This window comes from Beta vulgaris, chromosome 4 (assembly GCF_026745355.1).
Source record: "Beta vulgaris subsp. vulgaris cultivar EL10 chromosome 4, EL10.2, whole genome shotgun sequence".
NCBI classification, from domain to species: Eukaryota; Viridiplantae; Streptophyta; class Magnoliopsida; order Caryophyllales; family Amaranthaceae; genus Beta; species Beta vulgaris.
In genome coordinates, this window is record NC_079205.1 from 40,159,976 (window position 1) to 40,175,723 (window position 15,748).

The 15,748-nt window shown below is 37.0% G+C and overlaps 1 long non-coding RNA gene across 1 annotated transcript; it reads left to right on the plus strand.

Annotated features, from left to right (window-relative positions):
- The first annotated feature begins 12,675 nt into the window (after window positions 1-12,675).
- On the plus strand, window positions 12,676-14,864 carry LOC125496966 (uncharacterized). Its single transcript, XR_007273443.2, has 2 exons — window positions 12,676-14,035; window positions 14,595-14,864. It is a non-coding gene; the product is annotated as an uncharacterized LOC125496966 (long non-coding RNA).
- Window positions 14,865-15,748: the final 884 nt, after the last annotated feature.

Below are 15,748 nucleotides of genomic sequence, written 5' to 3' on the forward strand. Positions count from 1 at the left end.
GGTAACACCCCACTAGCGGAAAAATGAAGAAGGGATGCGCTGAAAATGGCCTGTACGGCTGCGCTTTTTGACAGCAGCCCTTTCAATAGCAGCCCTTCACTTTTCAAGTAGGGTTGCGCTTGCCCTTCTAAGCTTAGAAGGGTTGCACTTTTCTCAACAAGCACAGCCCTTCTGAGATTGAAGGGTTGCAGCCTTCAGGAGCCCTCCTTCTTAGAAGGGTCGCGCTTGTTGAAAAAGCGCAGCCCTTCTAAGAAGAAGGGTTGCGCTAGTTTCAACTAGCGCAACCCTTTTGCTTAGAGAGGCTGCGCTTTTTGTAAACTTGCGCAGCCCTTTTTCTAATTTTTTTTTTGAATTAATACCCCTGCAGCCTGCACACAACAGCCCTCCCCTCCCCTCCCTGCCCTGCCCCTGCTCCTACACACAGCAGCCCTCCCAACACCCACCCCCCACTGCCCCCTCTCCCAGCCCCCACCGCCCACTACACCCACCCCCTGCCCCAGCCCACCCTCTGCCCACCCCCAGCCCACCCCTGCCACACCCCTGCACAACCCCTGCACCCCCATCCACAGCCCACCCAGCAGCCCCCACCACCCACCCTCACCCCACCACCCCACCCCACCCAAAAACTCCCTTGGACAAAAAAAAAATGCAAATTACTATACGATAATATATGACAAGTGGAGAAAGGTAATAATTAACTTCAAATATATTTAATAATGTAAAAAGTGTACATAGAATTGATAGAAACTAGTACATTCGAGCTAAAATGTCATCTTATGCAATCATCGGTAATGTGGGACGCCAACTTATCCCGAACTTCATCTATTTCTCGAACTGGACCACACAGCTTAATTTCTCGAACTAGATGGACAATGAGATGGACCATAATGTCAAAGAATGCAGGGGGGAAATACATCTCAAATTTGCATAGAGTTTCAACTACTCTGAGTCTGCAAGGAATCGAGGGTCGACGGGTCTAGGACTTTGCTGCAGATTGTAATGAAAAAATGAACACAGTTCTGTAATGGTGTGCCTCACATGCTTTGGAAGTATCCCACGAATTGCAATCGGTAAGAATACTTGCATCATGACATGACAATCGTGCGATTTCACAATCGATAACTTCAACTCACCATTTAAGGTAACAAAGCGCTTCACATTCGATGAGTAGCCAGTAGGGCCTTAATGCCATACAATGACTCGCAAAAAATCCGTTTCTCTGCACGCGACATCGTGTAGCAAGCTGGTGGCAAATAATTCTTCTCTGAATCCTCCACCTTTTTACTTTTCTGAGTTTCATCATCAACCCTTTCCTCCCCTCTTTTCTTCTTCCTTCCGTCCCTTTTCTGAGCCACAACTCTGGTCGAATCCCCTCTTTTTCCAAGTAAAGTTGTGACGCCTTGAGATCTTTTGTCTTGCCCGGAATATTAATAAGTGTCGCGATAATAGCTTCAAAACATTCTTCTCTATGTGCATGACATCCAAACAATGTCTGACCTTTAGATCTTTCCAATATGGGAGTTTCCAAAAAATGGACTGTTTTTTCCATAATCCTGTAGGTCGATCAACCTCACTAGCAGGTTTACCAAAGACTGTTTCAATGCCCTTCACCTGATTATAAACTTCAGTACCAGTTAATGGTCTATGAGCAACTTCTTCTTCAACCGTCCCATCGAATGCCTTCTTCTTAAACCGATAGGGATGGTCGCGGCTGAGGAGCCTTCGTGTGCGCATATACACATGTTTGCAGCCCTTAAGGTGTGTAGATTTCATGTCATCTAAACAAATCGGGCAAGGTTGTTTTCCTTTAGTCTTATACCCAGATAAGTTCCCATAAGCTGGATAATCGTTCATAGTACAAAAAAGCATGGCACGCAGAGTGAACATCTCATTAGCATACGCATCAAATACTAACACTCCTTCGTTCCACATCTTCTGTAAATCTTCAACAAGCGGCTGAAGGTATACATCTATGTCATTTCCAGGTTGTTTGGGCCCCGATATAAGAAGCGACACATCATGTACTTGCGTTTCATGCACAACCAAGGAGGCAAGTTGTAAACCACTAAAACTACTGGCCATGTACTATGCTGCGAGCTGAGATTGCCAAAAGGGTTCATGCCATCCGTACATAATCCAAGCCTCAGATTCCTATCCTCATTACCAAATGACTTATGCACCCTGTGATAGTTTTCCACTCAGGCGAATCAGCCGGATGCTTGAGCAGACCGTCTTTCTTCCTACGATCTGCATGCCACCTCAAATTCTTCGCATCTCCTTTAATTGAGAACATGCGCTTAAATCTAGGTATTATGGGTAGATACCACAACACCTTGGCTGGTGGTCCTTCACTACCTCCAGCTCCTTCACGCTTGTACCTCGACAATCCACAACGTGGACACTCATGTAAATGCTCATACTCATTACGATAAAGCACACAATCGTTAGGACAAGCATGTATCCGCTCGTACTCTAAACCCAAAGGACACATCACTTCTTCGCATAATAGTACGACTTTGGCAGTTCATTTCCATCAGGGAGCATCTCAGCTAAAACTTCCAACAACGATGTGAAACTAGAGTCCGTCCAACCAGCGTTCGACTTAATGTTGAACAGTGTTACCACCGGAAAGTTTGGTGTACTTTGTACAACCTGGATACAACGGCTTTTCAGCAGCCTAGACATAGACTAAAAATACGAGGTCGTCTACACGACTGATCTTCAACCTCGTGTATCATCTCGTCTACCCGATCCCTATCTCATCTCCAAATTCATCATCCAAATTCTCATCCCCTAACTCATCATCATCCTTCTTTTTTTCTTCACATACATCATTCTTTACTCCAGAGCTTCCATATACCTCCCCTGCTCACCATGCCAAACCATACTGGTATTGAGGCCTAAACCCACGGCGAAAGACATGCTCCCTAACCACATGTATACTACTAACCTTGCTCACATTTCTACAATCCAAACAAGGACAATAAAAGTCGACTGCTCCAGAGGATGTTTGATATTCTAATGCACTTCTACAGAATTCCGAGACCCCATTCACAAACTCAATCGATTCACGACTACCATACATCCAAGTACGATCCATCTCATTCAAGAAGACCACCTCTAATAATTAAACACAACATTCATTATAATGCATCAATCATTATTAAAGTACATACACTCACATATTCAAATCACACACGTATACAACAAGCTAAGATAGTTACATGTTCAATTGTATGCATGCAGTCAAAGGTCCTTATCACTCCAACCTAACCCATCCTTGGACGTCTAATCTCACTAGTGAATATATGCCAACTTTTCAATTCTAAGGAAAATCCGGCAGCATTTCCCTACAGTTCTCCAAGTACACAATGTAGATAATTGCTTATCTACATATGTACCCAGAGAACAATGTAGGAAACGATAAGCCAAGATTTTCCTCAGAATTGAAAAGAAGACACACATTCACCACCTAAGTGAGATCAAACGTCCAAGAACAGTCCCAAACCGGGGACTATTCAAGACTTACTCCTAATGAGTAAGTCTTGAACGGGTATCTAGGCATATATGATGATGATTCAAACAACTGTAGATTTCATATATAGCTAAATCACATTGCTTTTCATACAATCTCATATCAACAAATAATATATACATTATAAAAAATACATATACATTCAATAAATTATCAACTTTGTCTACATGTTAAAGTAGTTACCTCTTAACACCAACGACGAGCAATGAAGAGAAAACTTCCTTAGCCTCTTCTTCCTACAATTACAAAACCCACATTGCACATTATTAATTCAATTAAGAAAACAAAAGTAACTTAAAAACAAGATTAATTCATACCTAATTAACCACTCAAATGGTGGAGAAGAGAAGAGAAGGGTAGTGGTGGGTGGCGCACAAGGTGGTCGAGCAGTAGAGTTAGGTCGCGCACAGTGTGGAGCAATGTGGGTGGTGCGCGGCAGTGGCATGGGCAGCAGTGGTGGTCGCGCAAAGTGGTGGACCAATGTGGGTGGTGGTGGTGCACTCAAATTAGGTCTCGCAAGGTGGTGGTGGTGCACTCGATTATTTGCTCATGATTCTCTAAGAGGAAAGGGGGAAAAATAGAGTTGGAGTATATGGGTTACCGTACATGCGCGCTTCAATAATCAAAAAAAAAATTGAACGAAGGGCTGCGCCTTTTTAAAAAAAGCGCAACCCTTCACTCTGAAAAGGGCTGCACTTTTTGAAAAAGCGCAGCCCTTCATTAAGTAGGGCTGCGCTTTTTCAAAAAGCGCATCCCTTCTCAAAGTGAAGGGCTGCGCTTTTATCAAAAGCGCAACCCTACTAATTGAAGGGTTGCGCTTTTCTTCAAAAGCGCAGCCCTTCTGTTATGTAGGGCTGCCATTTTTAGAAAAGCGCAACCCTTCACTAATAGGGCTGCGCTTTTATCAAAAGCGCAACCCTTCCTTTTTTTCCCCTAGTGCCCTAAAGGTCTGGTAAAATATTTTCATGAAAACTGAATGTTTTACAAGTTTTGAAACCAAAGTTTTGGGGTGTTACAGACGAGATCGGCCCCGAGAACAAAACTGGTGGAGAAAACAAAGCAAAAAAGACGCCTGTTTCCATCGAGCCTTCGACGCCCGATCGGGCTCGTGATAGAGTAGGGTTTTATTTATGATATTCCTCACTTTCTCACTCACTTTCTTTCACAATCTCTCTCTCCTTCAAACCCTAACACCCAATCCTCTCATCTTCTTCCCCAAAATTCACCCTCCATCATTACAACACTTCATTCAAGCTTCTTGAATCTTCACCAAACTACTCATCTCAACATCTCCTACCAATTTCTTACTCCATTCTCTTTACTTTCTTTCACTCCATCTCTGACCTCCATCTTCTTCCTCGTCCCTTCCACCATTAAAGTGAGTGAGCAAAAGTTTCCTTCCATTATCCACCATTAGAGTGAGTGAGAAATTTCTCATATTTTTGGCACCCAAGCAACATGTTTTTGAGGCGGCGAAAATCTGGCACCGGGTCACAACCACCACCACCATCACCACCGGCCATCCCCCTAGGAAGACACTTTCCTGGATGTTATCTTCACCATGAAAGAGTAAGAGGAACGGTTTCAACACCTAAAAGGGCATGAGGTGAGTCCTACCCCTTTCCTTGATATTGAATTTTTAAGCAAATTGGGTTGTTGTCCCAAGCCTAGCTTGGGGGAGCATTTGTTAGGTTGATACTATATTATGTGCTTGATTCCGTGGGTTGGTTGGAAAATAGTGTTGATACAAAGTAAAGTGAGAAGGAAATATATAAGATCCGCTGAAAACAGCTCTTAGTCTGAAAACTGAAAATAAGGGTAACTTTTACCACTTTTAAGGTAACTTTATACACTTTAGGGGTAACTTTTGCCTGTTTTAGGGTAACTTCATTGTATTAAGGATAATTTTGTATATTATAAGGGTAAATTTTAGTACGTTTAGGATAACTTTATTATGTCATAATTAATTTTCATCTTTCTAGGGTAACTTTGAGTATTATAAGGATAACTTTGAGTATTATAAGGGTAACTTTAACTAATAGTATTACAGTAACTTTTAAGTCTTGATATCCCCCACCTTCTTATTCAACCTTCATCTTCTTCAACCTTCTTTTCTCCCTCAACTCTCATAATAAAAAATCAGGATACCAAAAATCAAGAATAAAACCTCTGCAAATTGAAAACAGCAGCACTGCTTAAAGAAGAGCTAATTTCCTCGATTAATTTGTGAAAACATATCAATCAGACACAATAATAATTGAATAAATTCGCAAATGAATAAGAGAGAGAGAGAGAGAGAGAGAGAGAGAGAGAGAGAGAGAGAGAGAGAGAGAGAGAGAAAGAGGAGAGAGAAAGTGTACGAGAAAGAGATCGAGAAGAACGTGAGGAGGAAGAGGAGAGAGATCAGAAAAAGAAGAAAGATGAAGAAGAGCAGTGTCGATTGTGAGGGAGCTCGTTGTTGCTATGGCGGTGTTCTTTGTTTTCGCCATTGGTTTGTTCAACCCACAAGTTTTCTAGGGTTCGAATCAAGCATTAGAATACATTAATTCATCCGAAATGGCAGATTTTACCTTTGAATTATGCATACCTACCATGAATTTGCTTAAGTTCCTAGAACTCATATGGTGAGAGGAGAGAGAATTTGGGGGTTTTTTTCGGGGGGGGGGGGGGGGGGGGGGGGGGGGGGGGGGGGGGGGGGATGGAGAGAAGGGGGGTTATTTTGGATTTTATGAGGGGAGGGATAAAGAATTCCAGCCCTTAGATCATCTTAGTAATATTATTTGATGGTCCAGATATTCTGTTTTCAGTTTTCACAAGATCCTATTCCTATATATATATCAAAAATTTCCATGGTTTTCATTCATTAAGTTTCAAGAAATTTTTATTCATGAAATTTTTTTGAAATCTATATTTAAGGAGATAATTATTGGTTGATTGGTTCGTAAAATACCAAAGTTGGTTATTATCTTGCTCATGTTGTTGAAGCCATGGGAGTTGTTTCGACCACATCTAGTCCAATTAGTGTTTTTTGCTCCCCTTTCATAGCTTTTCCACCACATTTCTTAAATAATTTTCGTACCTTTACCCGAGCCCCATTACAACCCTAAGAAAGACCTTTTGATTACGTAGTTAATTGTTTATTGGAATAATACAAAGTCAATATGCCAATTTAAAGATTAAGTTTGTTATTTGAGTCGACTAGATTAGGATGAGCGATATTATACCTTTCCAAACACATGAGAGTGTGTGGGAAGGAATATTATGGTTGGGTTGATGAGCGATCGGGCACACTTTATGCTCGCCAAAAAATTGAGAGGAGTGACACCTCGATGAGTACCTTTTCAATATTTGCATGTTATGTAGGACAGCTACATCTGACGGTTTGCTTAGGTGACTGGTGGTCAGGGTGATCTGAGCAATTGAACTTGAATTTTGCTTGCTTGAAGGATTTTGAGTTGAAAATATTTTAGTTCAAATTTCTTATTTGAGGGGTGAAGTAATTTTATTCATATTCATGTTGTGCTTTTCTTAGGGACAAGCAAATGTTTAGCTTGGGGGAGTTTGATGTTATGATTTTATATAAAGTTTCCCCCTACTTATATGCTAAATAGGATGTCTATGGTGCTCTTAGGAGCCATTTTATACTAACTTTTTCCATCTAGTTGTGGTTTGCTGTTTTGTGTTGAATTGCAAATTTTAGGGAATTATTTCCTATTTTCTACTGTTATACGACCGCTACACTAGACTTGATGCTGAGTCCCAAGATCCCGAAGACACTTTCCGGGACCCTTGGGTAAAAGAAGAGCTGAAGACTTGGCACTTGGAGCCAAAACACGAGGAACCAAGGCTAAGCCCGACCTGATCAGACGCCCAAAAGACACAAACAACTTTGTTGCGGGCCCGATCGGGCGCTTACGCCCTGTCGCAAGTCGCTGCTGAAGCCCAATCGGGATGTTCGGCCTGATGAAGTCGGGCACCCATGAGGATTTTGATGCGCACAACGCTGGTTTAACAGGCGGCCCGATAACATCAGCCAGGTCGGTCCGATTGCATCGGGCGCCTGTGTTTTTAATGCTGCTTCCAGTTTTAGAAGCCCGATTACATCGGGCGTACTTGGCCCAATCGGACGATGACCCACACGAGCATTTAATGAATTCCTGGCTATTTTTATGAGACTTTTTCTTAATTGTTTTAGGGCTAGTATAAATAGCCAAATTAGAATTTCTTTTGTTTATCTTGGTTTTAACATTAGTTTTCATAGTTTTTTTTATTGAGTGATTTAAGAATCCTGGTTTATTGCTTTTTTGCTTTGAATTCAAGATCAAACATTTGGATCATTCACAAGTTAAATACAATTCTTCAATTTGGTAATCTTTCTTTATTACTTTCTCTATTGTTGATTAGATTACTTTCTTAGTTATTTACAATGTTGCAAAGTATGAGTTTTTACATTGATTTTGTTGTTGTTTTCATAATTATGAGTGAGTAGTTCTATCTCTAAGATTGTGGGATCTATGTATGCAATGAGGGATTGATATATTAGTCTAATTGCCTTGTATTAAAATTGTTTCCTGTGGTTGAATCGTTCACGCAAGATTAATAAGTTAGGCCTGATTTATATTTCTAATATCGCAATAGTAAATCTGCTTCGAGAGGAGAGATACGGTATAGACTTTCAATCATTATGCAAAGTGACCCTTGACCATGCGAGAGTGACTAGGTGATCTTTGAGCTAGGGAGGTAATGATCGAGAGAAATTACATGTTCCCTTGATAAAATGACTTATTAGGTGGTTGTTATTCGTACTTGACTTCCCGAATTGTATGCATAGTGATCCATAATCCTAGCAGTTTATTAATTGATTTATACCTTCGTGTTTAATTCTGTTATTTGCTTAGTATAGTAACACAATCATATTCATCTGATTTTGTTAGTATAATATTAGAGTTCAGATATAATAATATAACTTTTTCCTTGTGGATTCGATCCTGACTTCTCTGACTACTAGTTAGTGGACCTTTGGTTATTTTTGATTAGGTGATACGACTTTAGCCTATCAGAATTATGTTTATCTATTTGAATGAATGATAATCTACTTATAGGGAAATGTAACAAAAAGGTTTAACTACTTTTTCCGTGCAAGACTTGCCTAACATAATTACTACTTTCTTAACATAATTCTACTTTTAACAGAATTCTCTTTTATTGACTTCCCATTACGTTTTCTTCAAAAAAAAAAGAAATTCTTCATTGTTAACATGGAATCGAGAACCAGCCATTTTTTTCGGTTCCACCATGGTAGAAACGAAAATTTGGTTTTGTTCAAGCAAAAAACTTCATAAATCTTATATTTGAGATAAAAAAATATACATAATGCGTACAAAGTATGAGCAACGTTTAGTAAATACGGGCGAAAAATTGCAAGACCGAAATATAGATTTGTCCTGTCCTCAAATACTTCATGGCACTGCCATTCCCAACTCGCCGCGAATGCCACAAGATGATTAGGGGCATATATGCGCAAACATGGTTTTCTTGATTCCTCATATGGCTACCAAAAGTTGACCCAAACTGACCACTCGACCAGAGCCTAACCCATTAACTACGATTAACCCATTGAATTAAACGACCTAAGTTCAGGTTGATTTTTCCTCATGCCTTTAAAACTAAAGTGAGTGGATGTCATTGAACCATGCTTAGATTATACACCCATGAGGCCATGAGCATAATGTATAATATGCTCCGGATGATGCTATTATCATCATATCTATATCTTTTATCATGCTACTCCCTTTGTCCTCCACAAGACTTCCCATGCATAATCCCATTTCTCCTTGTTTCACGATTGTTAATGCACGTGTTATATCATTAATTTCTTTGATTTCATATTAATATAAATTATAAAAGTTTGGTTTTGAAAATGTACTCAGGGAAACGGATCAAACAAGAATCTGCATGATCGCTTTTTTCCTTATATATAGGGAAAAAGGTAGAAAATTTTTCTTTACTTACGAATAGTGCTAAAATTAGAAAAAAGACATTTTGAAGACAGAGGCAGTACTATGTAATTTTACGTGTACATTTTCATAAGTTTGTCCTAAAACCCTAACCTCCTCCTCTCTCCTCTCTCCTAAAATAACCTAATTATTTTGTTCTAGTTTGGGGCAGCCATCATCCTTATGATGGTGGTAAGCCCCCAATTCTTCTTTTTTCTTCTAGTTTTCATTATTTTTGTTATTAATAATCTTCCATTCTCTCCCTTTTTGAGAGTTTTCTACCCAATTTTTGGGTTCTTTCTCTCCTTTTATAGGAGTTTGGAGTTTGGTTTTATTCTCTTCCCACGTGGAAGTTTAAAAATTGGTATGAGAAATTTTTCCTATTGGTTGAAGTTCAAAACCATCAACATCGAAGTATTGGAAATTCGGATACGTTCAACATGATTAAATCAAGAATTTTCTTCCCTAAACTATGTCAGAATGATCGACTTCCTCATCAATAGCTGTGTGATACAGCAAATATAAGGGGGATGCGCTGTATTGCTCGATCTGGTTCATTGTAGTTTATTTAATTCGAAAACGAATTTGATTTGATATTGTCTGATTATGTCTTGTTTTTCTTTAATACTTATTGTAGATGCCATTTGGCCATCAATTAATGAAATTTCTCTTTAAAAAAATTGTAATTTTACGTGTTTAAAATTTTACCATAAACTGTATATCTCTATTATATAAGCCAAGGGAGGAGGTGTGGTGTCCTCTTTTGAAGTGACTAAAATATCCTTAATGATCTAATTAATGGAATGAAAAAAATTACAAAAGCAAATCATTTAAAAATTCTCATTCCAACTTGCCATTTAAAACAAGTTTAAAATGGTATATGCATCAAATACTTCAAAAAAATTAAATGGACAAAATATTTATACCTTATAAAAAAGATGGCATACATAACGTGCACATGAAAAGTCTGAACATTCACTACGGGCCTGTTCTCTTCGGCATAAAACAGCTGAACTGAACTGAACTGAACTTATTGGAGCTGAACTGAACTTATTGGAGTTGAACTGAACTGAACTGAACTGAACTGAACTGAATTGAATTGAATTAAATTAAATTGAATGTAATAAATATATAAATAATATTTTAAACAATAATAATATGGATATTAAATAATAATGAATAATAATAATAATAATAATAATAATATTTTGGATATTTTTAAATGATAGTTATAAATAAATAATATTAATAATCATAAATTAATAATAATAATAATTAATGATAATAATGATAATTAATAATAATTATTTTATATTATTTGTATTAATATATTAATACTTATTAATATTACTATTTTAATAATTAGATTTAATAATATAAAAATATTTAGTATAAAAATAATAACTGGGTTGGACCGCGAAAATTACATCATAAAACGTCTTGACGCGATTTGATTGGTTTATGGGCTAAAAAAGTGGGTTTATTTGTGCTTTGACCTAAACCATGTTCCTCCTAATAATAATGAGTAAATGTATAATAAACAAAATAATATATAGAAACAACAACAATAATAACAATACTTAATAGTAATGATAATGATAATAATAATAATAATAATAATAATAATAATAATAATAATAATAATAATAATAATAATAATAATAATAATAATAATAATGATAATATAATAATGATAATAATAATATAATAATAATAATAATAATAAGAGTAATTAGTAAAATAAATTATACCAACATAATAATAATATTTAACAAAATGATTATAAAAGAATGGAGCTGAGCTGAACTGAACTGAACTTATTGGAGCTGAACTGAACTGAACTTATTGGAGCTAAACTGAATTGAACTGAACTGAACTGAAAATAAGCTGGGGAGAACAAGCCCGTAACCTTTGATACTCTTTAATTTAGTTAAACCAACTCATTATTTTTGTTCTTTCTGTTCAATATTTATTCACAAAAAATTAATGTTAACAATCACTCACAACCTTTTTATTTTTTTACATTAGCGAATTAATATATCTAAATTCATCTAACTGTTGAATTTTTCACATTTAAGTTTAATCATAAATAAAGTACGAATAGAGTATCTAATACAATAACAAATTTTGAAATTAACGCACGCATCGCGTGCATATGAAGGCTAGTGCTTTAATGAATGAAGATGAAATGTGTTCTTTTATTCTGGACATCCTTTTACTTTCAATTATGCGTACTTTTAGGCATATGATAAACAAAACTTGCTTCCACAACATAAGTCCTGCCACTTGTGAAATGCAAACATATGCCAATTTCTGAATCATTTATTGAATTTCTACATATCGATTGATAATCTTTAAAAGCATAAGCTTGACTATGTTCCAGGCAATCTTCCGCGATCTAGAGATTTGAGGGGATTTTAGTCCATGGCTAAGATGTATACTATAATGGCAACCATGCCAAAAAAAAAACTGAGCTTAAGCCCCTTCTTTAATTTGCTTGCATCTTGATCTGGCTTCCATTTTGTTCTCTTCTATTAGTGCAAACTAGCCTCATATACATGTGACGCATGTGACAACGTATTAGTACTAATACAGATATTCGAAATCATAGAAACATTAATATTAATGCGAAAAATTAACATGCGGAAGGTTGGCCATTTATTTTAATTGAATAGGAAACATTTGTGATACATTATGTAATCCATGATATCCATTGTTGAGGGAACCCGAAGGCAGTTAGACATTTCCAGAGAAAATCCCATTCAATACGATCATAAGCCTTTTCCATATCCAGTTTGAGGGCACACCATCCTGTTTTGTTACGAGACTTGTGAAAGGTGTTTAACACTTCTTGGGCAATTAGGATGTTATCGTGAATGGATCCCTCTTGGGTGAAGGCTGTTTGTAATGGGTGAATTTCTCTCTGGAGAATGGGTCGTAGCCTAGCCACTAAAACTTTATAAATTGCTTTATAAATGTTGTTAATGAGACTAATTGGTCTAAAATGATTAGGCGCTTTTGAAAAGTCGGTTTTTGAAATAAGCGTTATTAGGGTGTTGTTCAAGGAAGGCGGAAGTTTTCCATGGTAGAAGAAACTTTGTATTCTAACAGCCCGTATTTTTAAGCATGTTTTGAATTAAGTAATTGTATTTATTAGTTTAACTAAGCTTTATATCAAATAGAGATTACTAAGAATTATTATTTTAAATACAATTATGATGATGTGGATTTTTTTATCAAATTGGGATATTTAGTGAATGATTTTAAGCATAAAAAAAAAAGAAAAAAAAAGAAAAAGAAAAAGAAAAAGAAGACCCATTTCATTGTTGTATTTCGTGGCTTAAGGAGGACTAGACACAAAAGTGTTTACATGTCAATTTATTATAACCTCTTTGACAGATTGAAACCCCAACTCCCTTCTTCCTTTAAGACCCATTTCACCATTCCTCTGTGTCTCTCAAGCTCACATCTCCTCGTCGGCACCTCTGTTTTTTTTTCTCTTCGAATTCCATCCATTTGCGATCCATCAAAGCTGTTGTGGGTTGTTCTTAATTTCGTTTTCTCTCTCCACTAATTTTCTTGGTGCTAAAGTTGCTGCCGAATTATTTGCTCAAAATCGACAGCATGCAGTTGGTTTTTGGAAATATATGTTACATGAAAGTTGTAGATCTCTTCGAGATATTGAATTTAGGCTCAAAAATTTCTTAAATCGGAGTTTGGAGCTAAGAGTTATGCTCTCTGGAAGTTGTAGTTTTTGTTGCCACTGCTGCAACGTTCTTCCTTCTCCTCTTCTTCGCGGTGCTGCTGCCACTGTCGTGCTGCCGCCGCTATTGGTGGTTGTTGTTGCTGCTGCTTTGTGTTGGTGTTAATGACTTGATTCCTTACTCCATTTACTGCACTCTTGGCTAAAGGAAACCCCAAATCAGTTTTTTTGCCACTCTTATCAAGGGTAATCTATGTAAGCTATGTATTCTCTCTCTTTTAATTTCAAAATTAGTATCAGTACACTTGTGTGAATCTTCAAATCAAATTTTGCATCTTGGGCATAATATCATAATAGGACTTAAATAGTTGTTTTAATATTGGAAGTAAAGATTGAAACTTTCTTTGGTTAAAGTGATTGGAAATGGTTTTGGAGCTTAAAATCTTTAGTAAGCTTGACGAATTAAATTTTACAAGTTCTGTTTCGTATTTTGCAAATCCAAATCATAATTTCATGTCTACAAATCAGTGTAATAATTTCCAAAATAAGGTTAATTAGAGTTAGTATGTGAGTTGGTTGGAGGAATAGTTTGCATATAAGATGTTGTGTTTAGTTCATGGAAAAGTTAATGAATATAGGAAAGTCAATTTATTTTTCTAAATTGTAGTAAGATTGGTGATTAATTATCGGTATTGCTTCTGAGGCATCTTATGTATACAATTTGTGGAGCTTGGAGAATTAAAGGAGCTTAAGGGGGCTGAGTTATTGGATTGCATTTTAAGAAATTGGTTTGCAATTGAGGTAACCTTTATGTTCAGCAAAAAGTATTTACATGCCCATATATGTGTTGAATAGTATTTTTAATTTCGTATATCGTTTATAGTCATGGCCATGGTTATAGATGCATCTTCATGTATGGATTTGTGATATATATATATGACTTTGTTATATTATTGGAATTGTTCGGAAACTATAAAGTATTCTAGAAATGTGATTTGAGTATAATAATGAGAAAAGGATTTCGAAATGGTTTTAGCTGGGTTAGTTTATGAACTGAGATGAATAGTGGGCAAGGTACAGGTGGAGTAAAATAATTCGTATATGAGTTAAGACCAGATAAGGTCGAATATTATGTTAAGTTATGTTATAAGCCTGTACTTGCCAGCGACTTATGTAATGTGATTAAGCTATGCCAGCGATACATTTAAAAGATGAATTATTTCCGAACAATTACCAAGTTTGTTTCTGATATGAAAAATGTTTACGAACCAAAACTGTTTTAACGGGCTGAAGTAAAGTTACTGAGTTTTCGCTCATTTTAGTTTTGTTTTTGTTTTGTATTTTCCTCCGTAATCTGCAGGTTTGTGTTGGGAGCTCATAGTGGATCGAAAGTAAAGAGTCGATTATTGAATTGTAGATATCCTAGTGATTCAAAGGTTGTATTTGGAAGTATTCAAGCTCTTAGTGAAGAATTTAATATTCTATTGTTTTGGGAATAAAGTAAATTGTAATCTGTTATTGGTTGTGAAGATTATTATGTTGTGGGCCCATAACCCACAGGTCCCAGGATCGTGTTGAGGTTTATATTTCCGCTGCAAGTAATTATTAATTCGAGGTTATTAAGTATTAATTGAGTTTTATGAATGTTGAGTGTGATTAGCTAGCAGCTCGAAAGTGCGGGCTGTTACTTAATTCTTTCCGGAAAATGGGCCAGTAGGCCTGATAAAATTTGGTACCAAAGCCATCTAAGCCATGTGCTTTGTGTGGGTTCATGTTAAAAAAAAGCTTCTTTGATTTCTTCATTAGTAACAGGGGCTAGGAGAAGAGCGCTCAGTGGGAGTAATGAATTCGTGAATGAAAGAAGTATATATATGTCGTGAAGCGTTTGAACTGCTAGTGAATCGTTTTTTAAAGGATTCTTGAAGAATTGCATTGATTGACTGGTTGGAGTCTACCCATTGACCGAGTTCGTTTTTTAGGCGGAAAATAGTGTAGGATCCTTTTTTGCTTTCGTTCTATCGTGAAAAAATCGTGTGTTGCGGTCTCCTTGCGAAAGCCAAGTTTTCCTACTCGCCGACCCCCAACGGTGGTGATTGTAAAGCAACGATTTTTCTCGTTGTGTTATGAGGCGGTTGATATGTTTGTTCAGTATCGTATTGTATGGTTGTGCCTAGTGTCAAAAAATGACCTGATCTCATAACCCGTATTGAACCTGTAACTGAATTGCACCTGAAATTTTGGCAAAACATATCACCTGTAACCTGACCTGTACCCGACCCGATAATAACTGATACATGCTCTTGACTCGATACTATATGACCTGAACCTGAACCGATACCCGTCCAAAAAAGACCGATAACTGAAATGATCTAACCTAACAACGATCAGAACCCGATTCGACACCTGACCTGATTAGGACCTGAAATTGATTACAACTCGACGTAACTTGTCATTAACCAGACCTGTTGCGACCCGTTACCTGATTTTACTAAACTTGTTGCGACCTGGTACATT